The sequence below is a fragment of the Ranitomeya variabilis genome, chromosome 3 (genome assembly GCF_051348905.1).
Source record: "Ranitomeya variabilis isolate aRanVar5 chromosome 3, aRanVar5.hap1, whole genome shotgun sequence".
Lineage (NCBI taxonomy): Eukaryota > Metazoa > Chordata > Amphibia > Anura > Dendrobatidae > Ranitomeya > Ranitomeya variabilis.
In genome coordinates, this window is record NC_135234.1 from 268,354,962 (window position 1) to 268,372,780 (window position 17,819).

The window sequence follows — 17,819 nt, forward strand, 5'->3', positions numbered from 1 at the left end:
TCTCGGTCTCAGTAACCAGGCTGCCAGTTTCAGCCTGTGAAGGTCCGGGTGTAGCAGTGGCCCCTGCTGAAGAAAGTCTACTATCTGAGGTTGAAGTATCGGGCCTTCCAGAAACATGTCTGTTATTGCACCGTACCAGCTTCTTCCCAGCCACATCGGTGCTACCAGAATTGTTGTGACTCGATCCGCCCGGATCTTCTGTAACATCCTTGGCAAAATGGGAATTGGTGGAAAAGTGTATGCCAGAGCAAACTTCCAAGGATGGGAGAAGGCGTCCAGTCCCTGAGCCCCCCCCAGAGAAGTTGAGGGAGAAGAAAGTGTCCGACTGTGTTCTGACTGTTGGCGAACAGATCCACATCGGGACTTCCCCATCTCTGGACTAAGGATAGGAACACCTCTTGGTTCAAGGACCATTCTCCAGGATGGAAATCCCTTCTGCTTAGGAAGTCCGCCTGGGCATTGTCTGACTCCTTTATGCGTACTGCCAAGATGGACAGGAGATGTCTTTCTCCCCAGGAAAAAATCCTTGCAGCGGTTGATTTTAGGCTGGTGTATTTTGTGCCTCCCTGGTGTCGGAGGTAGGCCATCGTAGTTGTGTTGTCAGACATAATCCGTACATGGTGACCCTGGATGAGGACGGATGCGGCTTTTAGCGCCTCCTCGGCTTTCAGTTCGCTCAGATTCGAGGATCTGGACCTGATGTTTGGGGCCCACAACCCTTGGAAGTGGGAACCTTCTATTATGGCACCCCAACCTCTCTGGCTCGCATCTGTTTTGAGTACCTTCAGAGGCCTTTGATCCCAGCTGACTCCTCTTTGAAGGTTCTGGGAGCTCAGCCACCATGAAAGGGAGGATTTCAGGTGATTGGGAAGGGGAATCCTCCTGGTTAGAGCATTCTGGGGTCCTTTTGAATGTCTCAGGATGTGGGTTTGACGGACTTGTGTGAGCCTGGGCCCAGGAGACTGCCTGGATGCAGGACGTCAATGAACCCAGGAATGACATCGAGTCCCTTAGGGTTGGAGAATTCTGGCTCCTGAACCTAGAGATCCTGTGGATGAGATCATACTGACGGTCCCTGGGTAAGAAGGACATTCTTTCCCTTGAGTCCAGAAGAACCCCTAGAATTTTTTTCCTTGGTGATGGATTGAGGTCAGACTTCTCCAAGTTCGGAATCCATCCCAGTGACTTCATGATATCCAGGACTTTCGGCACATCCTGATTTAACGAGGGACAGATGGAGCAATAATGAGAAAATCGTCCAGGTACGGGATGATACAGATCCCCTGATGCCGGATGAAGATCACTGCTTCTGACATGATCTTGGTAAAAACCCGTGGAGCTGATGAGACTCCGAATGAGAGGACGTTGAACTGATAATGGCTGGTTTGATGGTTCTGGGCCACCGCAAATCTGAGGAACTTTGTGGTCGGGATGTATCGGCACATGATAGTAAGCGTCCCTCAGATCCAACGTAGCCATTACCCAGTCCTGGCCAATCAGCGGGATTGCTGATTTGATTGATTCCATTTTGAATCTGTGGTATTTGATTACTTGATTCAGGGGTTTCAGCTTTATGATAACCCGGTGTTTCGCAGAGGTTTTTTTTACCAAAAATTAGGCGAGAATAGTGGCCTTCTCCTACTTCCTGAGGAGGTACCTGGGAGATTGCCCCTGCCTGAAGCAGATCGAGAATATCTGCATTGAGGCATCCCCGAGTGAAAAAAAGCGTTTCCTTGAGCTTTTTTGCTCCGGAAGAGCTTTCTTTTTATCCATAGCCTTGCCTAGGATGTCATCGAGGGCTGGCCGGAACATATAATGCCCCTGAAAGGGAATACCACATAACCTGGATTTAGAAGTTAAGTCACCTCCCCAGGATTTAAGCCATAGAGCTCTCCTAGTAGAGTTAGAGAGAACTGCGGACCTAGCAGCTGCCTGTACAGACTCAGTGGAAGCATCCGCCAGGAACCCCGTTGCCTTCTGGAGTAATGGTAGGGAATTTAACATTTCCTCCCTAGATGTCCCTTGAGAAAGGTGATTTTCTAAGGTAGGTAACCAGAGAAATAGGGATCTGGCATCACATGTGGAGGCCACATTTGTCTTCAGCAGATTAGTAGATGTGTCCCAGGATTTCTTTAGTAAGCTCTCAGTTTTTCGATCCATAGGATCTTTAAGCTGTGAGGAATCCTCGAAGGGTAGAGCCGTTTTTTTTATCACCCTGGACACCTGTACATCTACTTTAGGCATCTCCCATAAAGAACAGTCCCCCACCTGAGGGAAACGATTCTTTAATTCTGATGGGACACTCAAAGCTTTCTCAGGTAGGCCCCACTCTTGAAGGATAAGGTTTTCAATATTCTCGTGAATAGGGAACCCTTTCGGGGTCCTAGGTTTTAACCCTTCAAACATGTCATCCTGAACGGAATGACTTGCTACCTCCTCTTCCACCCCCATGGTAGCCCTCACCATGGAAATAAGCTCTTCCATATCTTCGGAAGAGAAGAGATATTTTTTATTGTCTGTTTTGGGGTTGGAAGTAGAACCCTCATTCTCCCAAATGTCCTCTGACTCAGGCGAGATCCATACCTCGGGTTCAGTCAGATACAGTAGGAGCCATCTTCCTTTTCTTAGGAGGAGGCGGCTGTGGTGTCAGGGCCTGAGACAGGGCCGCCATAGAGGATTGGACCTCCTGTTTGATGAGGGTTCTGATGCTGTCCAGGAGGGAGGGCTGTTCACTGCGCAGCACTTCATCCGTGCATGGTTGGCAGAGTTTTTTCTTATAAGCCGAGGGAAGCTTGATCGCACATGTACCACACTTGCGACTGGATTTTTTAGGGGCAGAGGCCTTGTCTCCCTAGAAGAGAAAGGCTGGACTAAGTCATTTAATAACAAAAAGCTGGACAGCAAGGTACCTCATCCTCTACTTACAGTAGGAGGGTGAACGCTGGGCTCTGCAGAAGTAGAGTGCAGGGGTTTGTCGCCGTCCATAGGGTCAGTCAGTCACTGGTCAGAAGGGACACAGACAGAGGCCTTAACTGGAGGCTTCCCCCGACCAGTAATATATACACATGGAGGTCGCCAGCTAATTCTATGCTCCTCCCCCTCCTAGGGTTCGTAGGGGGTGCTGTGATCGAATCAACTGTCATGGCTGCCGAAGGCTTGGAACGCCAGCCGGCGCGCGCGAAGGCTCCGGAGTATGGAGGCCTAAACCGGAAGTTCGGCACCTGGGGCTGAATCGTCACTTCCGGTGCGCGTCGCGCAGCCTCCAGCGGCGAGGTGAGAGGAGGAGAGCCGGGGAGCTACAGGAGGACCTCGGAGAGCTTCACCGACCTGCTATGCCCCACGAGAGAGGTGCAGGAAGGGCGGGATGGAAGGTCCCAAGTCACGCAGTGCATGCGGAGATGGGAGCAGTCACCGAGGAGGAGAGCGGAGCCCCCCGACCTCAACTGCCCGGCTATTCAGGTAACAGTGCTCCGATCACCAGCCACGGCAGCACTATCTGAGAACCTCTTCATGCCCCATAGGGGACAGGAAAAACACTGGTGGTTGCAGGAAGGGGAGGGTATTTAACCTCTCTGATTTCCTGTCCCCTATTAGGGCGGGGAGACATCCTCCAATACTGCAGTCATGGAAGGTGACTGGAGAAAATACCATGCGGAAACGCTGCGTTGTATTTTCCGCAGCATGTCAATTCTTTTGCAGATTCCACAGCAGTTTACACCTGGTCCTCAATAGGAATCTGCAGGTGTAAAACCGCAGGTGAAATCTGCAGTTTTACCTGCGGATTTTACAAAAACGGTGCGGAAAAATCTGCACACGAATCCACAACGTGGGCACATAGCCTGAGACCATCACAGAGCAGGTGCATTTATACGGAGACTTGATTACACACAGGTGGATTATATTTATCATCATTAGGCATTTAGGACAACATTGGATCATTCAGAGATCCACAATGAACTTCTGGAGTTTGCTGCACTGAAAGTAAAGGGGCCGAATAATATTGCACGCCCCACTTTTCAGTATTTGAATTTCCACAAAAATTTAAAATAACCAATAATTTTCTTTCAAATTCACAATCGTGTTCCACTTGTAGTTGATTCTTCACCAAAAATTTACATTTGGTATTTTTATGTTTGAGGCATGATATGTGGGAAAAGGTTGAAAAGTCCAGGGGGCCGAACACTTTCACACGGGGGTGGGTGTGTGTGTGTGTGTGTGTGTGTGTGTGTGTGTGTGTGTGTGTGTGTGTGTGTGTGTGTGTGTGTGTGTGTGTGTGTGTGTGTGTGTACACACACACACACAATGAGAAAACACAGAGAAGCATTCAATAAAGAATGTACTTCTCAAGCATTTTTTTCAAAACTAATTTTTTTTTTTTTTGCAAAACTTACAGTAATAGATAAAAATGAAGTGACCTCCCTCTGATGGGTCCTACTCTACTGTACATGCCACTTTTGGGCTATCTATATACACTGCTTAAAAAAATAAAGGGAACACAAACAACAGACTGTCAAACTGTCCACTTAGGAAGCAACACTGTTTGAGAATCAATTTCACATGCTGTTGTGCAAATGGAATAGACAACAGATGGAAATTATTGGCAATTATCAAGACATCTACTATCAGCAACGGGCACAGTCCGGCCGAGAATTAGTCCCTCCCTACTTCCGTGCAGTCAGTGCCCGGCGCCCGCTCCATACTCCCCTCCAGTCATGGCTGACACAGGGTTAATGGCAGCGTTAACAGTCCGCATTATGCCGCGGGTAACGCACTCCGTTAACGCTGCTAATAACCCTGTGTGACCAACTTTTTATTATTGATGCTGTATATGCATTATCAATAGTAAAAAGATCTAATGTTAAAAATAATTTTTAAAAAACCCTGCTATTCTCACCTTCCGTCGTCCGCCGATGCGCGCGTGGCTGCCGCGAGCTTCTATTCCCAGAGACGCATTGCGAAATTACCCAGAAGACTTAGGGTATGTGCACACGTTCAGGAATTTTTGCATTTTTCGTGATAAAAACGCTATAAAAATGCATAAAAAAAACACATACATATGCATCCTATCATGCACATGATGCGTTTTTTTCCGCAAAAAAAACGCATTGCGGGAAAGTAAGCATCATGTTCATTATTTTTGCGGATTTTATGCGGATTTCCCATTATATTATGGCATTTGGAGTGTCCCGGAAAAAAAACGCTAAAAATCCGTGCAAAAAACTTGAAAAATACACATGCAGAATTCCTGCGGAAAACCTCAGGTTTATCTCAGGAAAATTCTGCATGCATTCCGGATGTGTGCACATACCCTTAGCGGTCTCGCGAGACCGCTAAGTCATCTGGGTAATTTCGCAATGCATCTCTGGGAACGGAAGCTGGCGGCAGCAGCACGCGCATCGTGACAGCTTCGCTGAATACCGGCGGGTGAGTATATAACTATTTTTTATTTTAATTATTTTTTTTAACAGGGATATGGTGCCCACACTGCTATATACTACGTGGGCTGTGTTATATACTGCGTGGCTGCTATATACTACGTGGCCAGTGTTATATACTGCGTGGGCTGTGTTATATACTATGTGGCCTGTGTGATATACTGCGTGGGCTGTGCTATATATTACGTGAGCTGTGTTATATACTGCGTGGCCTATTATATACTGCGTGGTCTGTGTTATATAGTGCGTGGCTGCTATATACTACGTGGGCTGTTATATATTACGTGGGCTGTGTTATATACTGCATGTCTGCTATATACTACATGGCTCCTAGATACTACGTGGCCTGTGCTATATAGATACTACGTGGCCTGTGCTATATACTATGTGGCTGCTATATACATACATACATACATACATATGCTAGAATACCCGATGCGTTAGAATCGGGCCACCATCTAGTACTCAATAAATGAGTGGTTCTGCAGGTGGGGACCACATCTCAGTGCCATTGCTTTCTGGCTGATGTTTTGGTCACTTTTGAATGTTGGTTGAGCTTTCACATTCGTGGTAGCATGAGACGGACTATGCAACACACACAAGTGGCTCAGGTAGTGCAGCTTATCCAGGATGGCACATCAATGCGAGCTGTGGCAAGGTTTGCCGTGTCTGTCAGCGTAGTGTCCAGAGGCTGGAGGCACTACCAGGAGACAGGCCAGTACACCAGGAGACGTGGAGGGGGCCGTAGGAGGGCAACAACCCAGCAGCAGGACCGCCAAGTCCGCCTTTGTGCAAGGAGGAACAGGAGGAGCACTGCCAGAGCCCTGCAAAATGACCTCCAGCAGGCCACAAATGTGCATGTGTCTGCACAAATGGTTAGAAACCGATTCCATGAGGATGGTCTGAGTGCCCGACGTCCACAGATAGGGGTTGTGCTCACAGCCAAACACCATGCAGGACGCTTGGCATTTACAACAGACCACCAGGATAGGCAAATTTGCCACTGGCGCCCTGTGCTCTTCACAGATGAAAGCAGGCTCACACTGAGCACATGTGACAGAGTCTGGAGATGCCGTGGAGAGCGATCTGCTGCCTACAACATCCTTCAGCATGACCGGTTTGGCAGTGGGTCAGTAATGGAGTGGGGTGGCATTTCTTTGGAGGGCCGCACGGCCCTCCATGTACTCGCCAGAGGTAGCCTGACTGCCACTAGGTACCGAGATGAGATCCTCAGACCCCTTGTGAGACCATATGCTGATGCTGTTGGCCCTGGGTTCCTCCTAATGCAGGACAATGCCAGACCTCATGTGGCTGGAGTGTGTCAGCAGTTCCTGCAAGATGAAGCCATTGTAGCTATGGACTGGCCCGCCCGTTCTCCAGACCTGAATCCGATTGAACACATCTGGGACATCATGTCTCGCACCATCCACCAACGTCACGTTGCACCACAGACTGTCCAGGACTTGGCAGATGCTTTAGTCTAGGTCTGGGATGAGATCCCTCAAGAGACCATCCGCCGCCTCATGAGGAACATGCCCAGGTGTTGTAGAGAGATCATACAGGCACATGGAGGCCACACACACTACTGAGAATCATTTCCTTGTCTTGAGGCATTTCCACTGAAGTTGGATCAGTCTGTAACTTCATTTTCCACTTTGATTTTGAGCATCATTACAACTCCAGACCTCCGTGGGATATTAGTTGTGATTTAAATTGATAATTTTTAGGTTTTATTGTTCTCAACACATTCCACTGTGTAATGAATAAAGTTTTACAACTGGAATATTTCATTCAGTGATATCTAGGATGTGGGATTTTAGTGTTCCCTTTATTTTTTTGAGCAGTGTATTACTATTACCCTGGATGGAAGAAAACAAGATTTCCTACAAGACCAATATTTCTAATGACACCCGCGGCCTGCTGGGGTAAGTGACGGAGTACGCGACTTTGTGCCCAGTCACAACTATTAACAGTATGGGTGTCTTGAGAACACCGATTCTGTTAATAACATAGCAGATAAGACAGCGCACAACCAGGCAGGCCGTTCTGGCATTAGCCAGAATTGCCAGACGGCCAGTCCGGCCCTGCCAGGAGCACACAGTCAGTGAGCACAAGCTAATGTTACAGCAAACCACAACATCCCATCGGATTAAGGGTCTGTCGCCACGTCTTACCGGACAGTCTCGTCACCTCTGCAGTCACCGGGGCTTCCCGAGAGGACGCCTTGTCCAGGCTCCTGTCAGCCGGCTCCAGCACCCGAGAAAAGCCTCTGCAGCAGCAAACTTCTCCGGCAGAGCGGACCCTCACTGCAGACTCCTGAGGGGGCATGTGACGGGCGGGACGCCGGCCATGAATATCTGTCAGTGCCAAATAACTGGACGAAGCAGAGGCCAGAAATAGAACAGCACCTAGGATGGAAATGGAAGCGCTCGTCTTCTACGTCACCGTGACGTGAAAGTGGGCGGAGTCCATAGGCTTGGAACTGCGCGTGACGCCGGAGGTTGTAGCTGCGTCCTTCCTGCAGCTCTCTAGTGATGCGGCGCAGCTCAGTGAGGAGAGAAGAAGGCTCTCTAGCGATCCGGCACAGCTCAGTGAGAAGAGAAGAAGGCGGCTCTATAGTGATCTGGCGCCAGGCGCAGCTCAGTGAGGAGAGAAGAAGGCTCTCTAGTGATCCGGCGCAGCTCAGTGAGGAGAGAAGAAGGCTCTATAGTGATCCGGCGCAGCTCAGTGAGGAGAGAAGGCTCTCTAGCGATCCGGCACAGCTCAGTGAGGAGAGCAGGCTCTCAAGTGATCCGGCACAGCTCAGTGAGGAGAGAAGAAGGCTCTATAGTGATCCGACGCAGCTCAGTGAGGAGAGAAGAAGGCTCTCTAGTGATCTGGCGCCAGGCACAGCTCAGTGACGAGAGTAGAAGGCTCTATAGTGATCCGGCGCAGCTCAGTGAGGAGAGAAGAAGGCTCTCTAGTGATCCGGCACAGCTCAGTGAGGAGAGAAGGCTCTATAGTGATCTGGCGCCAGGCGCAGCTCAGTGAGGAGAGAGGAAGGCTCTATAGTGATCCGGCGCAGCTCAGTGAGGAGAGAAGAAGGCTCTCTAGTGATCCGGCGCCAGGCGCAGCTCAGTGGAGAGAGAAGAAGGCTCTATAGTGATCCGGCACAGCTCAGTGAGGAGAGAAGAAGGCTCTATAGTGATCTGGCGCAGCTCAGTGAGGAGAGAAGGCTCTCTAGCGATCCGGCACAGCTCAGTGAGGAGAGCAGGCTCCCTAGTGATCCGGCACAGCTCAGTGAGGAGAGAAGAAGGCTCTATAGTGATCCGGCACAGCTCAGTGAGGAGAGAAGAAGGCTCTCTAGTGATCTGGCGCCAGGCGCAGCTCAGTGAAGAGAGAAGAAGGCTCTATAGTGATCCGGCGCAGCTCAGTGAGGAGAGAAGAAGGCTCTATAGTGATCCGGCGCAGCTCAGTGAGGAGAGAAGAAGGCTCTATAGTGATCTGGCGCAGCTCAGTGAGGAGAGAAGGCTCTCTAGCGATCCGGCACAGCTCAGTGAGGAGAGCAGGCTCTCTAGCGATCCGGCACAGCTCAGTGAGGAGAGCAGGCTCTCAAGTGATCCGGCACAGCTCAGTGAGGAGAGAAGAAGGCTCTATAGTGATCCGGCGCAGCTCAGTGAGGAGAGAAGAAGGCTCTCTAGTGATCTGGCGCCAGGCGCAGCTCAGTGAGGAGAGGGGAAGGCTCTATAGTGATCCGGCGCAGCTCAGTGAGGAGAGAAGAAGGCTCTATAGTGATCCGGCGCAGCTCAGTGAGGAGAGAAGAAGGCTCTATAGTGATCTGGCGCAGCTCAGTGAGGAGAGAAGGCTCTCTAGCGATCCAGCACAGCTCAGTGAGGAGAGCAGGCTCTCTAGTGATCCGGCACAGCTCAGTGAGGAGAGAAGGCGGCTCTATAGTGATCCGGCGCAGCTCAGTGAGGAGAGAAGAAGGCTGTCTAGTGATCTGGCGCCAGGCGCAGCTCAGTGAGGAAAGTGGAAGGCTCTATAGTGATCCGGCGCAGCTCAGTGAGGAGAGAAGAAGGCTCTATAGTGATCCGGCGCAGCTCAGTGAGGAGAGAAGAAGGCTCTATAGTGATCTGGCGCAGCTCAGTGAGGAGAGAAGGCTCTCTAGCGATCCGGCACAGCTCAGTGAGGAGAGCAGGCTCTATAGTGATCCAGCACAGCTCAGTGAGGAGAGAAGAAGGCTCTATAGTGATCCGGCGCAGCTCAGTGAGGAGAGAAGAAGGCTCTATAGTGATCTGGCGCAGCTCAGTGAGGAGAGAAGAAGGCTCTCTAGTGATCTGGCGCCAGGCGCAGCTCAGTGAGGAGAGAAGAAGGCTCTATAGTGATCCGGTGCAGCTCAGTGAGGAGAGAAGAAGGCTCTATAGTGATCCGGCGCAGCTCAGTGAGGAGAGAAGAAGGCTCTATAGTGATCTGGCGCAGCTCAGTGAGGAGAGAAGGCTCTCTAGCAATCCAGCACAGCTCAGTGAGGAGAGCAGGCTCTCTAGTGATCCGGCACAGCTCAGTGAGGAGAGAAGGCGGCTCTATAGTGATCCGGCGCAGCTCAGTGAGGAGAGAAGAAGGCTGTCTAGTGATCTGGCGCCAGGCGCAGCTCAGTGAGGAAAGAAGAAGGCTCTATAGTGATCCGGCGCAGCTCAGTGAGGAGAGAAGAAGGCTCTATAGTGATCCGGCACAGCTCAGTGAGGAGAGAAGAAGGCTCTATAGTGATCCGGCGCAGCTCAGTGAGGAGAGAAGAAGGCTCTCTAGTGATCTGGCGCCAGGCGCAGCTCAGTGAGGAGAGAAGAAGGCTCTATAGTGATCTGGCGCAGCTCAGTGAGGAGAGAAGGCTCTCTAGCGATCCAGCACAGCTCAGTGAGAAGAGCAGGCTCTCTAGTGATCCGGCACAGCTCAGTGAGGAGAGAAGGCGGCTCTATAGTGATCCGGCGCAGCTCAGTGAGGAGAGAAGAAGGCTGTCTAGTGATCTGGCACCAGGCGCAGCTCAGTAGGGAGAGAAGAAGGCTCTATAGTGATCCGGCGCAGCTCAGTGAGGAGAGAAGAAGGCTCTATAGTGATCCGGCGCAGCTCAGTGAGGAGAGAAGACTCTCTAGCGATCCGGCACAGCTCAGTGAGGAGAGCAGGCTCTATAGTGATCCAGCACAGCTCAGTGAGGAGAGAAGAAGGCTCTATAGTGATCCGGCGCAGCTCAGTGAGGAGAGAAGAAGGCTCTATAGTGATCTGGCGCAGCTCAGTGAGGAGAGAAGAAGGCTCTCTAGTGATCTGGCGCTAGGCGCAGCTCAGTGATGAGAGAAGAGGGCTCTATAATGATCCGGCGCAGCTCAGTGAGGAGAGAAGAAGGCTCTATAGTGATCCGGCGCAGCTCAGTGAGGAGAGAAGAAGGCTCTATAGTGATCTGGCGCAGCTCAGTGAGGAGAGAAGGCTCTCTAGCGATCCAGCACAGCTCAGTGAGGAGAGCAGGCTCTCTAGTGATCTGGCACAGCTCAGTGAGGAGAGAAGGCGGCTCTATAGTGATCCGGCGCAGCTCAGTGAGGAGAGAAGAAGGCTGTCTAGTGATCTGGCGCCAGGCGCAGCTCAGTGAGAAAACAAGAAGGCTCTATAGTGATCCGGCGCAGCTCAGTGAGGAGAGAAGAAGGCTCTATAGTGATCCGGCGCAGCTCAGTGAGGAGAGAAGAAGGCTCTATAGTGATCTGGCGCAGCTCAGTGAGGAGAGAAGGCTCTCTAGCGATCCGGCACAGCTCAGTGAGGAGAGCAGGCTCTATAGTGATCCAGCACAGCTCAGTGAGGAGAGAAGAAGGCTCTATAGTGATCCGGCGCAGCTCAGTGAGGAGAGAAGGCTCTCTAGTGATCTGGCGCAGCTCAGTGAGGAGAGAAGGCTCTCTAGCAATCTGGCACAGCTCAGTGAGGAGAGCAGGCTCTCTAGCGATCCGGCACAGCTCAGTGAGGAGAGCAGGCTCTCTAGTGATCCGGCACAGCTCAGTGAGGAGAGAAGAAGGCTCTATAGTGATCCGGCGCAGCTCAGTGAGGAGAGAAGAAGGCTGTCTAGTGATCTGGTGCCAGGCGCAGCTCAGTGAGGAAAGAAGAAGGCTCTATAGTGATCCGGCGCAGCTCAGTGAGGAGAGAAGAAGGCTCTATAGTGATCCGGCGCAGCTCAGTGAGGAGAGAAGAAGGCTCTATAGTGATCTGGAGCAGCTCAGTGAGGAGAGAAGGCTGTCTAGCGATCTGGCACAGCTCAGTGAGGAGAGCAGGCTCTATAGTGATCCGGCACAGCTCAGTAAGGAGAGAAGAAGGCTCTATAGTGATCCGGCGCAGCTCAGTGAGGAGAGAAGGCTCTCTAGTGATCCGGCGCAGCTCAGTGAGGAGAGAAGGCTCTCTAGCGATCTGGCACAGCTCAGTGAGGAGAGCAGGCTCTCTAGCGATCCGGCACAGCTCAGTGAGGAGAGCAGGCTCTCTAGCGATCCGGCACAGCTCAGTGAGGAGAGCAGGCTCTCTAGTGATGCGGCACAGCTCAGTGAGGAGAGAAGAAGGCTCTATAGCGATCCGGCGCAGCTCAGTGAGGAGAGAAGAAGGCTCTCTAGTGATCTGGCGCCAGGCGCAGCTCAGTGAGGAGAGGGAAAGGCTCTATAGTGATCCGGCGCAGCTCAGTGAGGAGAGAAGAAGGCTCTATAGTGATCCGGCGCAGCTCAGTGAGGAGAGAAGAAGGCTCTATAGTGATCTGGCGCAGCTCAGTGAGGAGAGAAGGCTCTCTAGCGATCCAGCACAGCTCAGTGAGGAGAGCAGGCTCTCTAGTGATCCGGCACAGCTCAGTGAGGAGAGAAGGCGGCTCTATAGTGATCCGGCGCAGCTCAGTGAGGAGAGAAGAAGGCTGTCTAGTGATCTGGCGCCAGGCGCAGCTCAGTGAGGAAAGTAGAAGGCTCTATAGTGATCCGGCGCAGCTCAGTGAGGAGAGAAGAAGGCTCTATAGTGATCCGGCGCAGCTCAGTGAGGAGAGAAGAAGGCGGCTCTATAGTGATCTGGCGCCAGGCGCAGCTCAGTGAGGAGAGAAGAAGGCTCTCTAGTGATCCGGCGCAGCTCAGTGAGGAGAGAAGAAGGCTCTCTAGTGATCCGGCGCAGCTCAGTGAGGAGAGAAGAAGGCTCTATAGTGATCCGGCGCAGCTCAGTGAGGAGAGAAGGCTCTCTAGCGATCCGGCACAGCTCAGTGAGGAGAGCAGGCTCTCAAGTGATCCGGCACAGCTCAGTGAGGAGAGAAGAAGGCTCTATAGTGATCCGACGCAGCTCAGTGAGGAGAGAAGAAGGCTCTCTAGTGATCTGGCGCCAGGCACAGCTCAGTGACGAGAGTAGAAGGCTCTATAGTGATCCGGCGCAGCTCAGTGAGGAGAGAAGAAGGCTCTCTAGTGATCCGGCACAGCTCAGTGAGGAGAGAAGGCTCTATAGTGATCTGGCGCCAGGCGCAGCTCAGTGAGGAGAGAGGAAGGCTCTATAGTGATCCGGCGCAGCTCAGTGAGGAGAGAAGAAGGCTCTCTAGTGATCCGGCGCCAGGCGCAGCTCAGTGGAGAGAGAAGAAGGCTCTATAGTGATCCGGCACAGCTCAGTGAGGAGAGAAGAAGGCTCTATAGTGATCTGGCGCAGCTCAGTGAGGAGAGAAGGCTCTCTAGCGATCCGGCACAGCTCAGTGAGGAGAGCAGGCTCCCTAGTGATCCGGCACAGCTCAGTGAGGAGAGAAGAAGGCTCTATAGTGATCCGGCACAGCTCAGTGAGGAGAGAAGAAGGCTCTCTAGTGATCTGGCGCCAGGCGCAGCTCAGTGAAGAGAGAAGAAGGCTCTATAGTGATCCGGCGCAGCTCAGTGAGGAGAGAAGAAGGCTCTATAGTGATCCGGCGCAGCTCAGTGAGGAGAGAAGAAGGCTCTATAGTGATCTGGCGCAGCTCAGTGAGGAGAGAAGGCTCTCTAGCGATCCGGCACAGCTCAGTGAGGAGAGCAGGCTCTCTAGCGATCCGGCACAGCTCAGTGAGGAGAGCAGGCTCTCAAGTGATCCGGCACAGCTCAGTGAGGAGAGAAGAAGGCTCTATAGTGATCCGGCGCAGCTCAGTGAGGAGAGAAGAAGGCTCTCTAGTGATCTGGCGCCAGGCGCAGCTCAGTGAGGAGAGGGGAAGGCTCTATAGTGATCCGGCGCAGCTCAGTGAGGAGAGAAGAAGGCTCTATAGTGATCCGGCGCAGCTCAGTGAGGAGAGAAGAAGGCTCTATAGTGATCTGGCGCAGCTCAGTGAGGAGAGAAGGCTCTCTAGCGATCCAGCACAGCTCAGTGAGGAGAGCAGGCTCTCTAGTGATCCGGCACAGCTCAGTGAGGAGAGAAGGCGGCTCTATAGTGATCCGGCGCAGCTCAGTGAGGAGAGAAGAAGGCTGTCTAGTGATCTGGCGCCAGGCGCAGCTCAGTGAGGAAAGTGGAAGGCTCTATAGTGATCCGGCGCAGCTCAGTGAGGAGAGAAGAAGGCTCTATAGTGATCCGGCACAGCTCAGTGAGGAGAGAAGAAGGCTCTATAGTGATCTGGCGCAGCTCAGTGAGGAGAGAAGGCTCTCTAGCGATCCGGCACAGCTCAGTGAGGAGAGCAGGCTCTATAGTGATCCAGCACAGCTCAGTGAGGAGAGAAGAAGGCTCTATAGTGATCCGGCGCAGCTCAGTGAGGAGAGAAGAAGGCTCTATAGTGATCTGGCGCAGCTCAGTGAGGAGAGAAGAAGGCTCTCTAGTGATCTGGCGCCAGGCGCAGCTCAGTGAGGAGAGAAGAAGGCTCTATAGTGATCCGGTGCAGCTCAGTGAGGAGAGAAGAAGGCTCTATAGTGATCCGGCGCAGCTCAGTGAGGAGAGAAGAAGGCTCTATAGTGATCTGGCGCAGCTCAGTGAGGAGAGAAGGCTCTCTAGCAATCCAGCACAGCTCAGTGAGGAGAGCAGGCTCTCTAGTGATCCGGCACAGCTCAGTGAGGAGAGAAGGCGGCTCTATAGTGATCCGGCGCAGCTCAGTGAGGAGAGAAGAAGGCTGTCTAGTGATCTGGCGCCAGGCGCAGCTCAGTGAGGAAAGAAGAAGGCTCTATAGTGATCCGGCGCAGCTCAGTGAGGAGAGAAGATGGCTCTATAGTGATCCGGCACAGCTCAGTGAGGAGAGAAGAAGGCTCTATAGTGATCCGGCGCAGCTCAGTGAGGAGAGAAGAAGGCTCTCTAGTGATCTGGCGCCAGGCGCAGCTCAGTGAGGAGAGAAGAAGGCTCTATAGTGATCCGGTGCAGCTCAGTGAGGAGAGAAGAAGGCTCTATAGTGATCCGGCGCAGCTCAGTGAGGAGAGAAGAAGGCTCTATAGTGATCTGGCGCAGCTCAGTGAGGAGAGAAGGCTCTCTAGCGATCCAGCACAGCTCAGTGAGAAGAGCAGGCTCTCTAGTGATCCGGCACAGCTCAGTGAGGAGAGAAGGCGGCTCTATAGTGATCCGGCGCAGCTCAGTGAGGAGAGAAGAAGGCTGTCTAGTGATCTGGCACCAGGCGCAGCTCAGTAGGGAGAGAAGAAGGCTCTATAGTGATCCGGCGCAGCTCAGTGAGGAGAGAAGAAGGCTCTATAGTGATCCGGCGCAGCTCAGTGAGGAGAGAAGACTCTCTAGCGATCCGGCACAGCTCAGTGAGGAGAGCAGGCTCTATAGTGATCCAGCACAGCTCAGTGAGGAGAGAAGAAGGCTCTATAGTGATCCGGCGCAGCTCAGTGAGGAGAGAAGAAGGCTCTATAGTGATCTGGCGCAGCTCAGTGAGGAGAGAAGAAGGCTCTCTAGTGATCTGGCGCTAGGCGCAGCTCAGTGAGGAGAGAAGAGGGCTCTATAATGATCCGGCGCAGCTCAGTGAGGAGAGAAGAAGGCTCTATAGTGATCCGGCGCAGCTCAGTGAGGAGAGAAGAAGGCTCTATAGTGATCTGGCGCAGCTCAGTGAGGAGAGAAGGCTCTCTAGCGATCCAGCACAGCTCAGTGAGGAGAGCAGGCTCTCTAGTGATCTGGCACAGCTCAGTGAGGAGAGAAGGCGGCTCTATAGTGATCCGGCGCAGCTCAGTGAGGAGAGAAGAAGGCTGTCTAGTGATCTGGCGCCAGGCGCAGCTCAGTGAGAAAACAAGAAGGCTCTATAGTGATCCGGCGCAGCTCAGTGAGGAGAGAAGAAGGCTCTATAGTGATCCGGCGCAGCTCAGTGAGGAGAGAAGAAGGCTCTATAGTGATCTGGCGCAGCTCAGTGAGGAGAGAAGGCTCTCTAGCGATCCGGCACAGCTCAGTGAGGAGAGCAGGCTCTACAGTGATCCAGCACAGCTCAGTGAGGAGAGAAGAAGGCTCTATAGTGATCCGGCGCAGCTCAGTGAGGAGAGAAGGCTCTCTAGTGATCTGGCGCAGCTCAGTGAGGAGAGAAGGCTCTCTAGCGATCTGGCACAGCTCAGTGAGGAGAGCAGGCTCTCTAGCGATCCGGCACAGCTCAGTGAGGAGAGCAGGCTCTCTAGTGATCCGGCACAGCTCAGTGAGGAGAGAAGAAGGCTCTATAGTGATCCGGCGCAGCTCAGTGAGGAGAGAAGAAGGCTGTCTAGTGATCTGGTGCCAGGCGCAGCTCAGTGAGGAAAGAAGAAGGCTCTATAGTGATCCGGCGCAGCTCAGTGAGGAGAGAAGAAGGCTCTATAGTGATCCGGCGCAGCTCAGTGAGGAGAGAAGAAGGCTCTATAGTGATCTGGAGCAGCTCAGTGAGGAGAGAAGGCTGTCTAGCGATCTGGCACAGCTCAGTGAGGAGAGCAGGCTCTATAGTGATCCGGCACAGCTCAGTAAGGAGAGAAGAAGGCTCTATAGTTATCCGGCGCAGCTCAGTGAGGAGAGAAGGCTCTCTAGTGATCCGGCGCAGCTCAGTGAGGAGAGAAGGCTCTCTAGCGATCTGGCACAGCTCAGTGAGGAGAGCAGGCTCTCTAGCGATCCGGCACAGCTCAGTGAGGAGAGCAGGCTCTCTAGCGATCCGGCACAGCTCAGTGAGGAGAGCAGGCTCTCTAGTGATGCGGCACAGCTCAGTGAGGAGAGAAGAAGGCTCTATAGCGATCCGGCGCAGCTCAGTGAGGAGAGAAGAAGGCTCTCTAGTGATCTGGCGCCAGGCGCAGCTCAGTGAGGAGAGGGAAAGGCTCTATAGTGATCCGGCGCAGCTCAGTGAGGAGAGAAGAAGGCTCTATAGTGATCCGGCGCAGCTCAGTGAGGAGAGAAGAAGGCTCTATAGTGATCTGGCGCAGCTCAGTGAGGAGAGAAGGCTCTCTAGCGATCCAGCACAGCTCAGTGAGGAGAGCAGGCTCTCTAGTGATCCGGCACAGCTCAGTGAGGAGAGAAGGCGGCTCTATAGTGATCCGGCGCAGCTCAGTGAGGAGAGAAGAAGGCTGTCTAGTGATCTGGCGCCAGGCGCAGCTCAGTGAGGAAAGTAGAAGGCTCTATAGTGATCCGGCGCAGCTCAGTGAGGAGAGAAGAAGGCTCTATAGTGATCCGGCGCAGCTCAGTGAGGAGAGAAGAAGGCTCTATAGTGATCTGGCGCAGCTCAGTGAGGAGAGAAGGCTCTCTAGCTATCCGGCACAGCTCAGTGAGGAGAGCAGGCTCTATAGTGATCCAGCACAGCTCAGTGAGGAGAGAAGAAGGCTCTATAGTGATCCGGCGCAGCTCAGTGAGGAGAGAAGAAGGCTCTATAGTGATCTGGCGCAGCTCAGTGAGGAGAGAAGAAGGCTCTCTAGTGATCTGGCTCCAGGCGCAGCTCAGTGAGAGGAGAAGAAGGCTCTATAGTGATCCGGTGCAGCTCAGTGAGGAGAGAAGAAGGCTCTATAGTGATCCGGCGCAGCTCAGTGAGGAGAGAAGAAGGCTCTATAGTGATCTGGCGCAGCTCAGTGAGGAGAGAAGGCTCTCTAGCAATCCAGCACAGCTCAGTGAGGAGAGCAGGCTCTCTAGTGATCCGGCACAGCTCAGTGAGGAGAGAAGGCGGCTCTATAGTGATCCGGCGCAGCTCAGTGAGGAGAGAAGAAGGCTGTCTAGTGATCTGGCGCCAGGCGCAGCTCAGTGAGGAAAGAAGGCTCTATAGTGATCCGGCGCAGCTCAGTGAGGAGAGAAGAAGGCTCTATAGTGATCCGGCACAGCTCAGTGAGGAGAGAAGAAGGCTCTATAGTGATCCGGCGCAGCTCAATGAGGAGAGAAGAAGGCTCTATAGTGATCTGGCGCCAGGCGCAGCTCAGTGAGGAGAGAAAAAGGCTCTATAGTGATCTGGCGCAGCTCAGTGAGGAGAGAAGGCTCTCTAGCAATCCAGCACAGCTCAGTGAGGAGAGCAGGCTCCCTAGTGAT

At 52.8% G+C, this 17,819-nt stretch overlaps 1 protein-coding gene across 8 annotated transcripts in view; it reads right to left on the reverse strand.

The window, feature by feature from the left end:
- The window catches only part of DCAF6 (DDB1 and CUL4 associated factor 6), a 618,531-nt gene extending 610,620 nt beyond the window's left edge, over window positions 1-7,911 (reverse strand). For 5 of the 8 annotated variants that reach the window (XM_077295474.1, XM_077295473.1, XM_077295472.1 and 2 more), the window contains exon 1: window positions 7,610-7,911. The gene's annotated coding sequence lies outside the window, so the exon portion shown is untranslated. The remainder of the gene's footprint in view (window positions 1-7,609) is intronic. The other 3 variants (XM_077295470.1, XM_077295468.1, XM_077295467.1) reach the window with 1 other exon arrangement.
- Between the last annotated feature and the right edge of the window lie 9,908 nt (window positions 7,912-17,819).